Source organism: Rhodamnia argentea, chromosome 9, assembly GCF_020921035.1.
Source record: "Rhodamnia argentea isolate NSW1041297 chromosome 9, ASM2092103v1, whole genome shotgun sequence".
NCBI lineage: Eukaryota > Viridiplantae > Streptophyta > Magnoliopsida > Myrtales > Myrtaceae > Rhodamnia > Rhodamnia argentea.
This window is the reverse complement of record NC_063158.1, coordinates 13,339,509-13,358,004: the sequence shown is the minus strand read 5'-3', so window position 1 is coordinate 13,358,004 and position 18,496 is coordinate 13,339,509. Positions and strand designations below refer to the sequence as shown.

The window sequence follows — 18,496 nt, the reverse complement described above, 5'->3', positions numbered from 1 at the left end:
AAGTCTCAATTCTGAAGATCGACCAATACACTCATTTTCAAAAGAAAATTTTGTTTTGTTTTTTTTTTTATGTCTAGAAGTGAAAAATTGCTTTTATTTGATTATTAAATAGCAAGTTTATATATGTTAAAGAAGTGCCCACGAAGTATTTGTTGTTAATATTCCTATACATTGACGTATTCTTAACTCTCAAAACTGAATAATTAGCATCGTATCTCATATTGATTCTTCCAAATAAGATTCACTTACTTTTTTAAATATTTATATCGCTATGAGATGATGCCTCCAAAGGCTGGACGTGCTATTTTATATCCATATTCAAACAAATTTTGATCCAAAATGCAACCTCCATAAAAACCATGATATGGTTGTACAATTTGGTCGCACATTGTAAGAATATCACGTCGATTTGGTCGTGAGCTTTGCAGTGCCTTGAAAAATCGCTTGGATGGGAGTTTTCTCGATAGAGAGAGGTATCGTGACTTTTCATCTCGATCCGGTCGGCCCATTCACGGGAACACGTGATGCCGACACTTTTTTCGAAGATCTGAATTTCCGGAATGTTCGTTTGCAGACTTCCGTTCACCTCGAGAATCATATTGATCATATATCGAATGAAAAAGTTGTACCCAACCAAATTTGGTCATCTATTATTTTTAGAAATTCTACTTTTTACCGTTATACTTTCGCGTGCCTAGTTGAGTCCCCGTATTTTAGATTTTATCTAGCTGGCGTAATTGTCGGTTGATGTAGTCGTGTGACGTAATTAAACTTTTTTCAATATGAATGTCCGCTTAGTCATCGACATTAGCTAAGTTTTATCCATGCTACATTCTGACATTGTTGATATTGACTAAAGTTTTCTATTCACGTCCATGCTGGCATCGGCATTGGCATATTTTCTCCGCACTATACTTTGGCGTCGTTTCACATATACGACAGCTAAATTTAGTCGAATTTGGCGTCGGACGGACTTGACTTGATAAATTGTGAAAATAGGACTTGATTAGACGTATTAAAATATAGGGAATTAATTTTTTAAAAAAAGATGAAAGTATTGGATTATTAGTTTTGCAAATAAAATCCATGTCAGCACCACGCGGCGTGCGGCCAAGTGGTCGAGGTGCTTGGTGTTGGCGCGCCACGTGGCATTTCTAGTGCCAACTCGGCGTCGTGCCTCGTGCCTCACGCTGTCAACAGGGCCACAGTGGGCCAAAACGAGCGACTCACTCGGGTCGAGAGCCCAGCATGGGTTGTCGCCCAATGGTTGGGCACATTGGAATGGGCCGGTTTGGCCCACTATCCAGCTTTTGGGGACCTTGGGAAGAATTTCCCTTTTACTTCCATTTTAGCCCTATAAATAATAATTTCATTTGCTCAGTTTCCAAGTAATGTCAAAGGTCACCATGTCTAGGTGCGCGTCCACTTTGATCGTAAAATAGAATCTCTGAATTTTTGATTTGTTCAATATAATCTCTAAATTTTAACATAACATGCTATGCGATCCTTAAATTTTTGATATGTTAAATATAAATATGTCAAAAAAATCCGTCCTGGCTCGACCCAACCCAACCAGGCCCAAAAATTCATCCTAATTTCCGGACCTTCCGGACCGGGTTGGTACCGTTAGGATCCGGCCGGCCCGATTCCGATTTTTTTTTCACCCATGTTTTCTTTTTAATTTATCTTATTTTCATTTTTATTTTTTATATTTTTTCATTCGACGGACATGTCAAGTGATTTTAATTCAAAAAAAAAAAACCAACTGGACCCGACCCGGCCCAAAGATGGTTGGCCAGATGCTGGCACTGTTTAGTTTCGCGCCGGCTTGGATCGGGCCGAGACCTGGCCCATTGACACCCCTATTTAAATATAATCTTTAAATTTTCGATACATATTCAATGTGATATCCGAAATATATGAAAATATTTAATACTATCCTCCCGATTTTTAGAGTGGTAAAGTAGAAGCTCTACTTGTCCTCGCAGTGTCTCTCTTATGCCAGCTCATGTACCGAAATATTCACACCTTACTATCATTTAAGAAAGTAATACGTGACGGTTCCGTCTCTGCTGCTCATCCTCCCTTGGAAATCGGGCAAGAAAATGAGCTTTAATATATTCATCTTCCCCTGTTTTCTCCCAAGCAACAATGGCTGCTCTCGTGAAGTTCTCATTCAAGCAGATTTACATTCATCTGATTTGCAATCACAACAATAGGTAAAGGGAGCGCAAACTAGTGTCAGCTAATTTGTTTCTCAAGTTCCTCTCAACATCGAAAACGGTCCTAAAGTGCGACACTTCCCGTTGTTAATCTCAATCGATGCAAATCACTTCTTTCTCTGCACTCTTGACAATGGAGACTCTGAACACGATATTGTCCCTATCGACGAGCTCGAACTTGCAGACATCTCCTTCGTCAAGGCAAGCTTCTCTTGTAAACACGGACCAACCGGCCCCCAAGGATGCATTGTGACAGCGCCAATAGACCCGGAGCTTCACCTCAAATGATCGGCCCATGTAAACAAGAGTCGCCATTTGACGGCCTTTCTGAATGTGTGCATTTATAAACTGCCATGGAATTGTCTGCACACATAGTAGTTTGATGATGAACCGATGACAAGAAACGAGCATAATATAAGCATGCAAATTCACGAGCGAAAGCATAGAAGATGTAGATAAGTTGAGCTCTGGCTTACCACATCATTTCTGTTAAAATGTCTTGGTGACATCTCAATATTGAAAAACGGATACTCTGATTCAAATTCGCAAGGCTTTTCATGAGCAGTGACAGGGCTCAGATATGGAGAAGTGTGGAAAGCTGATTCCGAAGAGCTCTCTCGGCAATCAGACTGTTCAATTTGGATCCGACCTGCAATGCAAAGAGGAGAATTCTCATAAGCACCAGTATGAAATTCTCATGAATTGACTTTGAAAGAATTTAGAATGGATTGCAAATCAATATGCAAGAAAGTTTTCATGCTCTTCCTAGAAGATGTGACCGAGTAGATTTTGGCAACTCCCAAATCATTATTTCATCAAAACAAAAAGCTTCTTAAAAGGCTTTTTAGTATTGGAAAACAGATCAGGAGTAGAAAGAACATCAGCAGAAACATAACTTGAAAGCAACAAGTGACTGACACCTGCAAATTTAGATGTGAATGTGGCGTCATCAGCGAGTGTGCATTTGATTTATTACGAAGAATTCATCATCTTCGAAGGCTCGTGTCTTAGGAACAAAAAACAGCAAAAGAGTGCACTTATAATTGATTAATCACTGCTGAACTGAACAAAGGAGTCGCAACGTGGAATACTGAGTTCCTAGGTGATTTAGACGGTGTCCAGTGAAACGTCCAGTGTTCATCTCAACTGACATAGATCAGGTCCTTACCATTGCTGCTGAAAATGGAGACTCTGAAGACAATGTTTTCCCTATCAATGAGCTCGAACACGCAGACATCTCGTACGCGGAGACCAGTTTCCCTTGCAAATGAGGACCAACCCATAGAGAGACATCCTGCATCTCTGGGTTCATATCTAATCAGCTTCACCTGCCATGATCTGTCTGAGTACCTAAGAGTCGCCATTTGCTTGTTCTTTTGAACATGTTTCGTGAAGAATTCACGAGGGATGCTCTGCCAGTAGGTGTTTGAACAACCAATACATGATTAAGAAAGGTGATAGGATAACGATACTTTCACAAGACAAACAGGCAAGAAACGTAGATTTATGATCAAATTTTGCTGAGTTCAGGAGTTTCAATCAAACGTTTTTACTTGCTATGGAAGTCATTAATCACAATCAATTAACCTGCAATTTTGCGTCTAAAATGGGGAAGTATATGCCCATGGGAAAAAACTGAAACCGTCAATTTTCAGACAAGATATAAATAGGATTCATACTTTGGCTTTGACTAATCCCATGAACATTTCAAGCAAAATAACATGTCATGTGGTTTCCTACACAAACGAAATCAACTTGGTAAAAACTGGAATATAAGATGAAATACAAACAGTGACCATGTTTGAATTCGACATATGACACCAACAAATAAGTAGGCCATATCAACTCTGGATCCTACCAAAAGCTTCTGAACATAAGAAGGCCGGATCACCACTTTGAAAAAGGGATGGTCAGACTCGAATTGGCTGGCTAATTCAAGAGCGGTGAAACGCCTTGGACCTGTAGAACCACAGAAAACCAGCTCAAGATGACTTCCTCTGCATCCAATTTGATTAATTTTGTCTGCACTTAAGAGATAGAACTGCACTATATTTTATCGATTTAGTGATTATGACATTTGCAGCGATGGAAAAATAACGTAATCCATAGCGTAAAGATAAAAGATAACTTGATGTAGTAAATTCGTCATCACCTTCAAATTAGGAGTAAATAACTAACTACATTTTCCACATACTTCATCAATCAACATATAAAAATAGCTTACTAGAAGTATTGAAGAAATTGAACATGAGAAGAAAGAGAGTTATGGCGAGAAGGAACACAACTCACACCTCCAAATTCTCGTGACGAGCTGTTTGGACTTGGCCACGAACAAGGCACGAAGCCCTCCGAATCTTCAATTTTGATGATATTTTCCTCTTTCTGCGAGAGGAATTCGCCCTCAGGGCTCGACACATCACTTTTGATGCTTGAGGGATAATCAATCTCGGAAGCACTCTTATCGAATATTATCACATGGAAGATGGAGTCCCCTTTAAACTTGAAGACTATGAGGTGACCATGACCAATCGAATAATGCTCCATGAATTCTCGCCATCCTTTCCGCAACCAAACCATGTCATTGCTACTCTTTTCTAGTTTCACAGGCCAGGTGGAACCACCTGGGACCTTGAGAAGCACCGAACATGAGAGATCTCCTCCATATCTTCTTAAGAAGCTTTTCGGAATTCCCTGTCATGAATATTTACGGTAAATCCATTGCCCTTATTGGAAGCTAGATTCAAAGATGCCAAAAAGAGAAAAACAGGATTCTTTACATTTTACCCTGCAGATGAAACAATTTCAACAGACAATGCGGTCATGTTCAATTTCCAACGAAAACCCGCCGCATAACTTGTTATACAAATTTGAAAGACCAGAGTCAATAACCTTTTGGAGATACCCATTACCTTGTTCACAGGAAGAAAGAAGAAAAACCCCGAATGAACTTGGCCTTAAAGCTTTGATTTTTATTTTTCACTTTGCCCTTTTTGCTAGAATTAAACAGTTCGTTGCGAACCAGAGACGTCCTTGACGAAACGGCATGAGTTGTGAGAGTTTCATTCAAGAACACGCCACGCACGGCACAAGAGACACATGTTGGCGAAGGCAAAATCGAAAATGGTCATCAAGATAATTGACGGGTATGTGACGAACTGGGAAGAGGGAAGGGACGAACTTACAAGCTTTCCCGATTCGAGCGTGTGAGAGAGTACGATCTTGAAGAAGTGGGGGCTGCTTGGTGGACTAGCAGGAGTTATCTCCTGCTCGGCACCTTCGCCTTCTCTCCGGCGACGCTGACGGCGTTGCTGGCGACGGCAGGCCATGATCAATCTCCGGTGACCGTCACTGACTGGACTGACTGAGAGCTGAATAAGAGGAGAGGAGGCTGGAGGAAGAAGAAGGAAGAGAAACAGTGGTTGGGGAAGCGTGCGTTTTCGTCTTTTCGTCTGCCAATGTACTGTGTCAGCTTTACACATGGCTTTGCCTGGTTTGAGGCCTTTCCCATTGTGTACGGAGTTGACTCTCTCTCAGTCTCTCTCTTGCAGTTGCAGGCATCATTGAGAAAATTTTTAAACAACTGACTGAAGTGTACTAAACTTTTTAAATGCGGACCTGAATTGGATGCATAAGCGCTTGAGGTTTCATTATTTTTCCTGCCTGACAAGGATATCCATTCCAACCCGTTTTTAAAAAAAAAAATAATAATAATAATAAAGAGCAGTAGGCAGGACATTGCGACAGTCAAGAGTATTTTCATCTAAAAATAATTTAAATTTAAATTTAAATTTTAGTTAAATTACACTAAAGATTAAGCAAGTTTCATTAATTTTTTTAAACAAGGATCTCTTCGACCAAAAAAACAAAAAAATAATAATAATAAAGACATTGCGACAGTCAATATATCTTTCATCTAAAAATAATTTAAATTTAAATTTTAGTTAAATTACACTGAAGAGTAAACAAGAGTTTTCCTTTCAAATAAACGCAAAAGGGGTACGAGGGGCATTGGCTATGTCTTTAATGTTTGTCTATTTTCTAAGTCCGAGTCCCTTTATAAAGAGAAGAAGAGTGCTCCACTATAACACAGGTTGGTGAATGAATGAGAATTTGTTTTCGTGAGTTAAAATATTAGTCCTTGGTTTCCTTAGCGTTGGAAAGAGGATTTTTCCTGGTGGAGAGTCAAAGCACCTTGTTGAATCTTGATTGAGATGTTTTAACCTTTACACCTTAAAATGTTAGTCCTTGATTTCTTAAGCCCTAGAAAGTGGATTTTTTTCCTGTGGTGTGTCAAAAGCCTTTTAATCCTAGTTGGTGGTAATCGTTTTATCCCGCATTTGCATACCATTTTCTACGTTCCATTCACATCATCCCATATTTACACACCGTCTATACACTTGACTAGAAAATCCCCATCAACGGAACACGCACGTATCAAGTTGTTATCGGAGCTCAAGGTTGAACTTGTTTGAGTGATTCCTTTTTTGTTATCTATCTCATTCTACAAAATGGATGATCATGTTCCAAGAGGTTTGACTTTAGAACAAGCGCACAACAAAAGGCGAGATCATTCAATAGAGAATGTCCAAAGACAAATGAAAAGAATCCTTGGTTTCGTAGAGAATTCGGTGAGACGGGAACAACCAACAAGGCGTTACGCTAATCGATATCAACGTGATGATTCCGATTCTCATTGAAGCTCTAATGAAGGATTTTTTGAAGGTTAATGTGTCACACAGAGACAAGTGTAAGATTTTTTGTGTCATAAGAAAAAGTTTGGATAAATATGTCAAACGAGTACAAGTTTAGGGTTGTTTGTATTACAAAAAAATTTAGGATAAATATGTTAAATTGGGTATAGTTTAGGATTGTTGGTTACTTTTTTCCAAAAAAAAACAACATTCTTGAATGATCAATATTTAAACCGCCAAATTAGCATACTAAATAACGCATTGAATTATAAACGGATTTCCCGAACAAGCGGGTGATGTTCTGTAAAACAAAAAAAAAAATTCCCCCGCATAACTTATTTTACCAATTTGGAAGATCCGACTCAACAATCTTTTGGAGATACCCATTACCTTTAATACAAAAAAATAACCCCAATAAACTTTGCCTTAAGGTTCTTATATTTATTTTTCGTTCTTCATTTTTACCTTTTTGCTAGAATTAAACAGTTCGTTGCAAACCAGAGACGTCCTTGACGAACCAGCTTGAGCTGAGAGTTCATTCAAGAAGACAAAATCGACGATGTCGTGTGAAGATGATTTCTTCGCGTATCTTAGCGTGATCATATGCCACCCATGGCATCCTTATCCCATGAGTTGTCTTAGTTAATCTTTTGGTTGTACTTACCTTAAATGTTGGAGAAGATTTAGGAAATATAGTCTGTGAGTGGTGTATAAATATGTATATTTAGAACACAAAATTATTGTATCAGTTCACATTGTGATCTTCCCGTTCTCTGCCATTTTTTATGGTATTAGAGTCAACAACGATCCAGGTGGAGTTTCTTCTTCATGGCTGTTCAAGTCAAGTGATCATCTCCATGTAACACTATCTCTCACACGATCCATGTAGCTTCTTCATATTTTCTTCACTCAAGTGATCATCCGATTATCCCTCTACTCTCTCCTTCTTTAGATGGAGACAATTATCCAACATGGCATCAAGCCATGCTCATGGCCGTTGGGGCAAAAAATAAACCCTGCTTCTTTTTTTTTTTTGCAGAATAAACCGTGCTTTGTTGATGGGTTTTTTTTGCGTCTCAGTTCATTCTACTATACCAGCCATGTCACATAGCAACTCTGGCATAATTCTGCAAATGATGTCTAGAATGATCTTCTCGAGCGTTTCTTCCCTCGTAACACTACTTGGATTTTTGAGATCCATAGGGCTTTATCTACACATCAACAAGGTACAACTTCGACATCTGCCTATTACACCGTGTAAGAACTAGTGAAGGTCGAGGGTTTGTAATTACTTACAAGAAATGGAGCACAATAAGCACGTGACCGCAAAAGTGATCGGTCCACAACTCAATCTGATCATCCCCTTTTTTCCGGCTTGATGACATTCTTTTGTTTTAAAATGGGAAAATAATGACCTCTGACAACTAGGAAAATAAATGCACAAATTGAAAGTAAATTCTCTGAAAAAAAACAAATCTTCCTTTCCTTTTTTTCAAAGGGCTCAATGGGTATAACTTCCGAAATGAAATGACCATGGTGGAAAATCTATAGCCGACCTACACTTATCACGGACTGACCGAATGCATGGTAAAGAAAGCAAATCACAAAGCAAAAGATGAGAACACTTCCTCTACCAAAAAGGAATGAGGACAATCACATGGGTATGCACAAAAGACCTTTGAGTCAATTTCTACTCTAGATGGCTTAGCAAAGTGGAGCCACAACCATTATCAGACTGAATCGATGTGGTCGTTACTAAGTCGGGTCCTCATGACTCCGACCTAGTTGAAGGTCCGACCTGTGTCGCATGGTCGTGAATAGAGATGGTAAACTTTGACACTAAGGAAAGAATTTCAAAACTGAGATGGGCGATTCGTGCTACATGATTGTAGTTGGGCTGGCTTTCACCTTAATACCATCCTAATTAATCCTATTCTGCCCAGGTTTGGCGACAGGTTATGTATGCTAAGTATAGTGTAAATGCAAAACAGACACAACAACTTGTATCAAACACGGCTTTTAATATTTAACTTAGAAAAATCATTCCTACACCTCCCTACAAAATAAGGGTTAACAATCGCACCACCCCTTGTCACTTCAATTCTGCAAAAATATATAGCACCTCAAACGTTAGGGACTTACTTGGAGTCCTCACTACAAAACAAAAATATTTTCAACAAATGAAAATGGGCCTAAGTCCATTAAGGTTTTTTCAAGTCCCTAATGGAGTGGTCAAGCTGTGACGATCTAAATTCTACCAAATTAAAGCTAATAGATTACTAAGTTCATGAGCTTAGCTTGAACTCTCCTAAGTTCATACTAAATAGCAACTTGGGATTTAATATTTATCATGCAAAAAAATTTCAATAGGAGTCATCTCTAATCAATTTTTGATAGGTCCATTAGACACCTAAATAAACTAGCTGGAGAAACTAATTTTCTTCTACGAACTAGAGAAAAACGAGTTCGAGAACTTGATTATATTAGATTTCTCTAATGTCTTTGTGCTACCTTTTCTTTTATGAAAAACATTTACGTGGGCAGCCTGGATTCATTTTAACCTATCCTAACAAGTGAGGTGGTCATGTGAGTGTGCAATTATTATATAACACTCAATAAGCAAAGTGCTAAATAAAATGCAAAGATAGGGATAGAAATGACATATCTGGATGCCATAGCCTAATTCCCAAGCTTTTTATCAAAACATTCTTTTTTGAGTTTTCACTTATTTCAATAATGAAAAAATGCATTCAATGCATCAATGCAATTATACTAAAATGCAATCACAAAAAAAAAAAAACAGTTATTCTAAAATGGCATGCAACACATTTATCTAAATGGCCTAATTATCATGACATGCAGCAAGACATACAAATAATTGTGCATTACATGGGATGCAAAACTATATTATGCGTGAAATGATATGTAAACTAATTGACATGCAATTTTAGATTGAGTGTCCTAAACGTATAAACTAAATTAATGAACCTGGACATGCCTACTAAATAATATGCAAATAATGACGTCATGAAAATGACATATAAGACTATATGACGTGGCAATGTGCATGCGGCATGCGAAATGACATGGAAAGATGCAACATGCAAAAATAATGTGACTAGAATGTATGACATGGCATAAAATGAACGATATGACAACCATAAATGACATGGTAACTTAAATGTCGTGGCAAAATAAATGACATAACATATGACATGGTTGCATATGCAAATGATGTATATTGTATTTTTCATGGAAATTCAACTTAAGAAATTAATGAAACAAAATCTGTTCTAAATGAAGATTTATCCTAAATTGTATAGAAAATAATTTGGATTAAATCCTAATATTATATAGGAAATCTTATCCCTATTTCAAAATGTTTTTAGATATACAGATCCTGTCAATATGCAAATGCAATTTTAATCTATATGTGATTTTTTAAAATGCAACTATCTATTAGATAAGATTTCTAGTGAATCTTATCTTTCAATATGAAATGCTATCTATGGGATCTTACTACTACATTTAAATTAAAGATGATTCTTTTTATTTTTTGGGGGGCTTTTGAATTGAAAAACAAATATAGAGGAATATGCATTCAAAATATGCGAAAATATGCAAAAGACAATGCATGATTTTTTAGAAAATATCTACTCCAAATTTAGTGACGAATAAAATCAGCGAATCGTATCTACATGGTTGTGGATCGGATTATCCGGTTTACCATGCTATCGATGGTGTATCTAATGGTGGAGATTGGACTACCGATATTGCGCACATTGTCGATAAGGGAAAATTCTTTAAATTGAGTTAGTTTTCTAATGTGCTAGAAAATATGCGAAATTTGTTGAAATTAGGAAACATAGTCAAGAAAATCAATTAAATGTCAATAATTTCTAAAAATAGGTAACATTGTCTACGAAAATCAATCGAATAATGAAAATTACATATTTCAAATATGGCGTGAATATGATGTTTCCAGTTTGAACTCAATGGATCCAGATGGAACCGGTGTTGGACTCGAGTGGTGGCACATGGCGATTCACGGCGGTCCACCACGCTCAGCGCAACTTGTTTCATGATGGTGAGGCTCACGGTGGCTCACGGGTGATCAGTGGGCTGCCTGAGGTGGCTCGCGGCGGTCGTGCTCAGATGGATTGTTCTGGAAAACCGAAGCAAAGATGGCGCCTGTCTAGTGAGGCGGCGGTCAAGATCGTAGCAAGGAACGGCAGGCAGATCTTTTGACTACGTCTTGGTGGTGAAGGGACAGCAGTAGCAGAGCTACATGTTGCCTCGGTGCAGGTTGCGGATCGAGGCACGACCGCGTTGCAGTGGGGCTGCTCACGGGATGCTGCTTGTCCGGATCGTCTGCAACACGGTCCCCCCCGGGGGGCAAGCAAACAACAAGGTTCCACCTCAGCTTGGGACTGCTTGCCGTCAAGGAGCAGCAGGCTGGGTCATCGGAGGTTCGGCAACGGTACAAGGACAGCAGCAGCAGCAGCCAGTGACCGGAGAGGCGGTGTCACGGGCTGAACTGGACGTTGCTTGAACGTAACCAAAATGTGGCGTTGAAGCTTTTGCTAGGCCGCTCGATAGAGGAATGGAAACTGAGAGGGGTAGCCTTGATGTGCCATGTCCTTCGTTGGTTTGTTTCTTTTTCTTTCTTCAAGCACCGAAATACTTGGCTGGTTTTCTTAATCAAGGTCTGGACGAAATCCAAAGAAAACCAGCCCCCTCTTCAAGTCCTCTCTTCCTTTTGTTCTCTTGTGCCCTGCTGATCCCGAAATGTGACGTAAGGCTCCATTTATAGAGCTTTTGCTATAGTCTCCATTTTCATATACGTGCAATACGATCCCTGGGGAAAAGATGCTATTCAATTAGGTCCATATCTGGATGAATTGAGGTCAACCCCAACGTGCGGGCTTGACCGAATTACGGCTCCTCTGGACATTTGGGACCTATTGTAATTAAATATAAGGCCTTTAAACTTTATGAGTTAAACCCAACTCAATTAAGCAATTTTTGTTTAGAGGCTGGGGTCGATCCCTAATTTTCTATCCAAAAAAATATCTAAACGAGTCCCCAAAATTTAGGTGTCGACACTGCTAATATAATAAGAAAACAGATGGCATCATTTGCAACTTAATCCAGGTCATCACTGCTTTTTATTTAAATATCCTCTTCAATTCTGGAGGTTGGAGAGCAGCTTCCCTTCGTTCCACTTCTGTCCAGTGATCCAACAGAACTTCCTGCTGAATATTAACAAAAATACGAGTCAATGAACAAGGAACAAAGACATGAGTTTCTACACATCCGTCATCCAGACAGACGATAATACCATAAATACCTCTGTCAATGTAGAAAACATGTTTGGAAAACATGACATACCTCTGTCATTCAAGTTGGTAGTAGGTGGTGGCTTTTGTCAAGGAATCTGTTGGCTTGTTGAGAGATTCCTCAGAAAATTCTCTCTTCTGCATTTCGAATCAAACCCGCATATAAGTAAGCTTTTCTCTAGGCCTCGACAGCAAAAAGACAACTCCATATTAAATCAACAACTTACGCTCACATCGGATTAAAAAGACCTGCAAAAAATATCCTAACAGATCACGTAAAGAGAAAGAAACCAACTTGGTAACATGTATTCTTAGGTAGAGGGCAGATTTAAACAACATTAGGAATTTTTTTGAGAAGCTTCAAGAAAGCGCATGGAAGATGATCTAAACCACAAATGAGGTCCACCTTTCCTTCTCATCGAATCTAGGAACTATCAGTTTTATCAACAGGCAATATAAAATCAGCAAACCAGTAAACCGTGCTCTTTGTGAGAAGCTTAGCAGATCCTTGCGTCAAGAGTTGGCAATACATGCATGTACTGGCAATTAATGGGCTCATCTTTTCCATTAGATGCATATGCAATGAGGATTTGATCTGGACTTTTGCATTAGATGCATATAGACTGAGGATTTGATCCGGATAGCATGCTTTACTTTGCTTAATCCATGTCAACTTATGTGCTTATTCCGTGTCATGCGTATGGTCAGACATTTGCATGTTTCTTGAAGAATCAGCAACTTCAAAGAGTAAGGAGTTACGGAAAATTACTTTGAGAACTTTGAGAAGGACCTAACCGAGGATACACCAAGTAAAGCAAGAACAATTGTAAACTTAATCCATACTGAATCAGGGACTGATTGTCACAAAAACAAAGCATTTGCAATAGAGTACCTTAAAACGAGCCCAAACTTTTGGATATGTCGATGGATTATGCACAGATTAGAGTACCATATACAGTGGGAACCTTATTTAAGAAAATGACCAGTTCAGCCAGAACTGATGCGTAACAGGTTTGAAAAGAGCATTACTGACCTTGAGAGCTTTGTTTCCCGCTTCGTCATAACTAGCACAAGGTCGAGTCAGGTCTTCCTCATCCTCAAAATCTTGGTCTTTGTATTTCTGAGAGAAAGTATCAGGGAAGCAACGAGTAAAGATAAAATGGATGAAAAAGAGGGTTAAATGAAATGTAGATAGATGCAAAATAGACGGGAAACCAAATTTACAAAAGGGTAGTTAAACAAATAGGAAGGAATACTAATGATTTAATGAGCGCTTCATCCTCTAGCTCCGATTTCTTTGTCGGGCAGGGATAGGAATAGGACCACGCAATGGAGAAAGAGGGTCTGACCATTGAGTCATAAACGCAACCAAACTTAACAACGGAAGTAGAAGCAAGAAGACCAGAGAGGCCAAGAATAGTGATATGAAATTTTCTAAGCTCTCCATGGAAATAATGCTATATTTTTGCGACCCTTTGGTGATAAATCAATTATCAGTAATAGTATCAGTTCAGGTACTGCACAAATCCATACTAAAACAATGCAGAAAGTTGGAATGACTTACCCTGATGGAGTTAATGTCATCAATCTGGATGGGATCGCCAATCTCTTGAACCTCCTCCTCCCTTATCTGCCCAAACCCAAAAATAAAAAGAAGACGAGTCACATCCCCAAGTCCAACCAACTCTGAGAAACCCAACAATTCAAAATGGCAGAATCTTTCTACCCTCGTCGCCCCCGACTCCACCACCAAATGGGGAACATTCGGGTAGTCTTTGAGCGAGATCTTAGCAGAGCACTTGCTGCAATCGAAGTAAAACCTAAATATCCTGATCCCCCCGCACGACTGCAAAAGATAAAGAGAACGACAAGAAAAGAACAAACTCAAACACCAACAGATACGAAACCCCACCTCACAAAACATCATCATCAGATTCGCAACTTGGGAGATTGGAAAACACAATTGAAGTGCACCGACCTCGCCGACGACTGGCTCCCTCCAGGATTTGAGGTTGCTTCCCTCGCAAATGCGATTCCTGCAGGTGTCGCATCGGATGCTGATCGGAAGCTCGATATCAAGTTGAACCAACGTCTTCGGCCATTTGAGCTTCACAAATCCCATTCTCGAGGCATGAATCGCAAGGAGGGAACGTCGGTACGGGTGATACGACCTCATCTCCTTCGGCTTGAAGATGTCACAAGATCTCTCTCAGATCGATTTGAAGACGACCCGCCAAAATTGATTGAAGAAGAAGCAGAGTCCCGGTTACTCTGGGAACCGCCAAGCCCAATCCCGATCCGTGGCATTCAAATCTTGTGCATATTTTCTAGATTTGAAAAATTAATCCGAATTGGGGATTTATTGCACATGTAGGCAGCGACCGTGAAATAACATTACATAAGTAAGATAAAATTTTCTAAAAATATCATCTCATATATTACTTTGCATATAGAAAGACAACATTAGAAATCTTAGCTATTGACCAAGAAATTATCGACTTAAACTACATGGTTACGTTTGGTAAACAGGATAAAAATCGATAAAATTTATCTCATCCGGTGTTTGGTACCCGCCTAGGACAGGATAAAGTGTGATATAAAAGGGATATAGCATGGATAAAATTATCTTGTGGAGGAGGTGGGATAAAGGTAGATAGGATTTCTTTTCTTTATGGTATAAAAACTAATTTTCTGGATAGCAAACTTTTTGAATTATAAAATTAAAATAATAATAAATATTTCAATTATATATTAAAAAACTCAAAATAAAAAAATATTCATTTTTATTCATCCTGTTTTTATTTTATATATTAATTTCTTTCTACTTTATAATATATAAATTTATATACATACATACAAACATACATACGTACACACACCTAGTATTTATAAATATTACATACTTTAAGTGCAATAGTATATTTTATCACTTGATTAAAAATTTATTGAGACATAATATAAGGGAATAAAAATAATGATAAAATAGATTTAAAATAAAAAAAATAAGTAAAACAACCCAGATTTTAAGTGGGCATATTCAAATTTGAAAATGATCTTTCTAATTCTCGAAGAATGAGAAGTTATGAAATTTCTATTAAAAAAACACTACCATCTCAATCTACTTCTTCTTTGTATCTCTAGAGTATGTTGAAGTTTCAGGACTCTTTTGTAGATTTTTACTTCACGGCAAAACTCTACAAAAATGGTGAGAGAGTGAAAACTTATTCGCCTTCTTAGCTTTCTGGTTTACGTCAAAAGTCTATGAAAGCGAAAAGAGAGTCATAACTCTTCCTCCTTCGTAGTTTTGTGGTTCATGATGAAGTTTAACAAAAATAGACCAAAACTTTCTATAGTCGCAAACGTGAATGATTATATTTTCTCTATATTACTAGATTTGACAGTGAATTATAAAAGATTCTTATAGTCTCATTTATAAATTTCCAAATTCATTTACATTGCTACATCGTAAATAACAAACAATAAACAATATAGGATATGAACATATTCGGCTTTATTACAGCAATTGCCTAAACAGTGGATAGGATATGCCAAAATCCTCGGATTTCATATCCAATCCTATCCCGACTAGAAATCCAGATGACCAAAGACAGTCTAAAACCTTGACATGCCTCCTTGTCAATGGGAGTATGAGTCGGTGTAATTATCTTCCATTAGAAAACAACTTGATACTTTATTTACCAAAACTAAGAGGTAAAGGTTAACCTTTTACTTTCTCAACATATTTCAAATATTATTTTGATTTCGAATTAAACTTTGCACTTGTCCGGTTCAACACTTCGAATTATGTCAATCGAAGTTTTTTTTTTTAGCCCTTGTATATCCAGGTTTAGACCACTCACGATCTACGATGGATATAGCCATTCATGCTTTAGTCAAAATTCGAATCTTTGATTAGATTAAGAGCTTGCCTTGTTAGTTGTTACACAACTAGACTCCTCACCGATTATAACAAGTGCCTTTGGACATGGATGGCCACAGGATTAAATGGAACGTCCAAGGTAACTTTTGAGAGATTGAATTTGTTGGAGTTGGCGAATATTTTGGAGACCCTTGCTTCTCATACCGGGCACACCCACGTAAGTTTAGGGAAATTGAAGTATGAACCGACAACATATGACCCCAACGCTTGAATGAAGGGGGTCCCGCTACTTGGTCGGCGGGCGGGTATTCGACTCAAAGGTGGTCATTTTAGTTTGTACAATTCATAGGCTTGCAAAAAATCCAAACGACATTTGAAAATTTTGAAATCTTTAGAGCCAGAAACTATTTAATCTACGCTTATCCACATGTATTACCCATTATAACGACCAATATGAAACAAAGGGGGAAAAACCTAAAAGAAATTGTCTCTCCGAAATTTCTTTTCCACAATGGAATCGTTGTGGTTAGCATGAATCATGTGTGGACTGTATACTTGAAAAAATGTCTAAGACAACAACCTTCCTTTCGGCCAATACAAATAAGTAGCTATTAGGATAGTATTATGCCGCATTTTGCATAAAGCCTAAACGTTTGAGTAATGCATCCCCGAAATTCAATGAAAACATGAGTATAGCAAGATTAGGAGTATATATGGTTTACATCATGTGTTAGGTCAATGAGATGACAACCATGCTTAAGCGATTATGGAATTTATTATTCGTGGCCCGGTTTGAAATTGATTTGGAGGCTATTTTACACAGCGAATGGCACTCTGCTGACTAACAATCATTGTATATCATTATAAAGGTGGTTTTTTCAGTTTGTACAATTTATAGACTTGCAAGAAATCCAAACGACATCTGGAAATTTTGAAATCTTTAGAGCTAGAAACTGTCTAATCCACTTTTATCCACATGTATTATCCACTATAACTACTAAGATGAAATAAAGGGGGAAAAGCCTAAAAGAAATTACTTCTCTAATTTTTTTTTTCCACAATGGAATCGTTGTAGTTGGCATGAACCATGTGTGGACTGTTTTTTTGAAAAAATGTCCAGGACAGCAACCTTCCTTTTGGCCCATACGAACATGAGTAGCCATTAGGTAGTATTATGCCGCATTTTGCGTAAAGCCTAAACGTTTGAGTAATACGTCCCCAAAATTCAGTGAAAACCTGGGTATAGTAAGATTAGGAGTATATATGGTTTACATCAAGTGTTGGGTCAACAAGACAACAACCATGCTCAAGCAATTACGGAATAATCCATGGTCTAGTTTGAAATTGATTTAGAGGGTACTTCACAAAGCGAAAGGCACTCTGCTGACCGACGATCATTATATATCATTATAAAGGTAGTCATTTCAGTTTGTACAATTCCTTGACTTGTAAGAAATCAAAACGACATATAAAAATTTTGAAATCTTTAGAGCTAGAAACTGTCTAGTCTACACTTATTCACATGTATTACCTACTATAACGATCAATATGAAATAAAGGGGGGAAAAACCTAAAAGAAATTGTCTCTCTCAATTTTTTTTCCACAATGGAATCGCTGTGGTTGGCATGAACTACGTGTGGACTATATACTTGAAAAAATGTCCAAGATAGCAACCTTCGTTTAAGCCCATACGAACATAAGTAGCCATTAGGACAGCATTATGCCGCATTTTCAATAAAGCCAAAACGTTTGAGTAATGCGTCCCCGAAATTTAGTGAAAATCTAGGTATAGCAAGATTAGGAGTATATATGGTTTATATCATGTACTTGGGTCAACGAACGACAACCATGCTCAAACAGTTGTGGAATTTATTATCCGTGGCCCAGTTTGAAATTGATTTGGAGGATGCTTCACATAGCGAACGACACTCTGCTGACTAACGATCATTGTATATCATTATAAAGGTGGTCATTTCAGTTTGTACAATTCATAGACTTGCAAGAAATCCAAATGACATTTGGAAATTTTGAAATTTTTATAGCTAGAAACTGTCTAGTTTGCGTTTATCAACATGTATTACCCACTATAACCACCAATATGAAATAAAGAGAAAAAATTCTCAAAAAGTTTGTCTCTCTAAAATTTCTTTTCCACAATGGAATTGATGTGGTTGGCCTGAACTACATGTGCACTGTATACTTGAAAAAATGTCAAGAACAGCAACCTTCCTTTCGGCCCAAACGAACGTAAGTAGCCATGAGGACAATATTATGTCGCATTTTTAGTAAAACCTAAACGTGTGAGTAACGCGTCCTCGAAATTTAGTGAAAACCTGGGTATAGCAAGATTAGGAATATATGGT

The 18,496-nt window shown here is 38.0% G+C and overlaps 2 long non-coding RNA genes and 1 pseudogene across 2 annotated transcripts; all 3 read right to left on the bottom strand.

The window, feature by feature from the left end:
• The window catches only part of LOC115757297, a 54,668-nt pseudogene extending 48,929 nt beyond the window's left edge, over nt 1–5,739 (bottom strand).
• Nucleotides 5,740–12,080: 6,341 nt separating this feature from the next.
• LOC125316545 lies at nt 12,081–13,362 on the bottom strand. The gene is made up of 3 exons (XR_007199679.1): nt 13,286–13,362; nt 12,305–12,390; nt 12,081–12,165 (listed from the first exon to the last, which is right to left on the bottom strand). It is a non-coding gene; the product is annotated as an uncharacterized LOC125316545 (long non-coding RNA).
• A 470-nt stretch (nt 13,363–13,832) lies between these two features.
• On the bottom strand, nt 13,833–14,342 carry LOC115757298. Its single transcript, XR_007199731.1, has 3 exons — nt 14,231–14,342; nt 13,979–14,098; nt 13,833–13,882 (listed from the first exon to the last, which is right to left on the bottom strand). It is a non-coding gene; the product is annotated as an uncharacterized LOC115757298 (long non-coding RNA).
• Nucleotides 14,343–18,496: the final 4,154 nt, after the last annotated feature.